Genomic DNA, 2,979 nt, shown 5'->3' on the forward strand with positions numbered 1-2,979 from the left:
GAAAAGGAAAGAGTGAAACGTTTGAAACGGGAGTCGAGCCGCTACACAAAACTGGAAAAAAGAGACGATAGGGTGGGCCACATGTTGGTCGCTAAACGGATGATGATATTTCTTTTGTGAGCTCTTGAAGTGGCGTCACAGTATCCTAAACGGTGCTATCTTTGCACCAAATTGTATTTTCCTCGTATCGTGTTGATTCGAAAAAGACTGTGTTATTGCAAGGTTTGTACAAAGTGTCATCGGATGCCAGTGGCGTTACCCTGGCCGTCAGTGTTGGCAATTTCTCGGCCTGTGCGGTGCTGGACTGGGCACATCATGCGCCCTGTCATTTGTCATTTAAGCCGCTATTCTGGACATTCCGCCATTTTCTTCGAGGCGTGACGTAGGCGCGACGCTTACAAAATGGCGCCGATAGCCCCGTTTCGCTTTCGTAAGGTGACGCAAATTTGACGTTTCGCCTAAGAAACTTTAATGTAGGCATTGAACCTAGCATTCTTGATAAAGGAAAACAGTTTTCCTCCGCAGTAAAAATAAAGCCGCTAGCTCAAAGCGTACGATTATTCCATCAAAATCGTTTCTCGCTTCCGTCGTCTGCATGCGCGCAGGCTGTCGTCTGCTTCATTAGATAGGATGCGTGTCATCGGGAAACTGAATGAGTCATCGTATATCGGCGCCCACGCGCTTGCTTTCTACCTTGAGACAACACACGCGACCTACCAGTGATGATGAGCGCACGCTCTAGGCCGCGTTATCGCTATCTCGTGATCCGCAAGTGACTCAGCCCGACTCGTCTGGCTGAGAAGCGGCCGAACATCATCGATAGCGTTGCGCGCGCCACAGGTATCCGCTTGAGCGACGCAAACGCCGGCACTGCCATCTCTTGTGCACTTCGCTGCTTACTCGCACCGCGAGAGGAAACTTCAAGGCGCCGTCTTGCGTACATTTATTTTTGTAAATTAAAAAGTCACCGTTGTCATAGCCTTTGATGATGCGAAAAGTCATTAATATTGATTACAATACAAACGCAATAGTGAAAAGTGCGAAATGTCGCAGAAAGTGTGCTAGTTTCAACCAATATTATTTCAAATAAACGTGTTTTTAATAAAAATGATGGTGCAAAACACAAATGCCAACACCACCCGAAAGCGATGCAAATGCTATGAACACGCGTTGTGAACAAAATATTTTCATGGCCCCAAATGACAGGGAAAATGCGGCGATACGCATGCCTCTCCACTGTCATTGCATATGGCCGCTCATTACCATAATTCGCGCGGCTCGTCGCACCACAAATTATGGCGGAAAATCTCTGCAATGGCGGCCCAGCGCAACGTCACGCAACGTCAAATTGACGGTTACGAAACAACCCTTCCTGTGACGCTCCTCACGGGATATTCTTTCAGCCAATGAACAAGCTGATATGCCAGCTATCTTGGAACGCCACCACATATTCGCGAAATTGCAGATGCATTCCACGGGCTTCTGCACGCTACCGTCCACTTTCTTTTTAAAGCGCTAAAGTCGCAATATAGGTGCCAAGGACCACAAAAAAGTATTAGTCGATAAAACTTGCAGCTTCACGTCACGTTTCGTCATTCTGACGAAAACACAAAATTGCATTTTGCAAAACTTCCGTTTCCCGGCACAAATTTCGAAACACGTGACCTCTGCACAGCCAATGAGACAGACAAGATGGCGGATAATGGCGGCCGTGCAGCCGCCATGCGTGTCCAGAATAGAGCCCTTAGTCAGCAGTTGCGCATACACACGAGGCCGACATGTGACCCCCACCAGTGCACTACGTGCTGCCCTACCAGGAACGCTAGGTCTTGCCGACACGAGTTCGGAAATACTTTCTCCTGTTTGGCAAAACCATTTCTTTCGCTATATGGACTGTTGCGTCGACAGTGTCGGCTGGGGACGTATTCTGCGACGATCACTTTCGGCGATAGCATCGCCAGCCCCCGAAAAGTAAAGCTAGTTTCGGTTTCAAGGCTTATTCGCTCTCCTAGCGGTTGCCGGACATCCTAAGTTATTTTTCTTAGTTTTCTTTTTGTGAATTTTAAGTCTGGCGAAGCGCGGGAAGTGGTCGCCATCGTGCGTCCGTCGAGTTTGCCGTCGCTCACCCTTGCCACTAGCTCAGCGATATCACAAGTCACATCGCGCTTGGTCATCTGCTTCGGTTGTCGTCCCAAGTGTGAAAATGGGAAAGATAAGACAGAGAGGCTTCATCAGGCGTGCAACGAATGGAAGACGCAGGAAACAGGTGAACTAAGCATTAGACGAAGATGGCCAAATCGGGGCGTCACATGTGTTGCGCGGCTCTGTGGTGTTCGAACACCGGGAATTCCAGTTCTGCAAAGTTTTCAGGTTTCCTAATGACCACGGGTAAGCATAAGTATTTCGCTTTATTTTATGAGCAGGTATTCATTTTGCATGAGTAAACCAGTTCTGTGCAAGCCTGAGTGGACTGACATAAGAGCGCTCGACTCATTCGTCATTACAGCAGCCCATCTGCTGCCGGTGAAATACTTGTCATAAAGGGCTTGAATGCCAGTTTTTGGGCTAGACATGTTGTTCATTCTTTGTCGACATGCACAGCCAAGGTTAAAAAAAGAGAAAGAAAGACGCAGTCGTGGTGGTCAATAATTTTCGCATTGGTTTGAATCTTCTGGAATCTATTTTCACTCATTATGTACAAATTTCCGCTGTGAATGAAAATTGCTTCTGTAGATTGTCACTTTCACACTGCGTGGAGGTCGGCCCTTTTCCAGTACCGAATCTGTGAATAAAAACAAAAGCGTTCAACTTTTACTTGTGTTGACCTTTGGCTGGCCGAGAAATCGGCTAGTTTTAGCTGATCCACTTCACAACACACGAACAAAATTAACGATTGATGGTGCTAGGAAGTAATTTTTCTTTCATAATACCCCCCACTATATCTGTGGACTAGTTGAAGTGTAGCCCTAAACGTAACCG

The sequence above is a fragment of the Dermacentor silvarum genome, chromosome 11, assembly GCF_013339745.2.
Source record: "Dermacentor silvarum isolate Dsil-2018 chromosome 11, BIME_Dsil_1.4, whole genome shotgun sequence".
Classification (NCBI taxonomy): Eukaryota; Metazoa; Arthropoda; class Arachnida; order Ixodida; family Ixodidae; genus Dermacentor; species Dermacentor silvarum.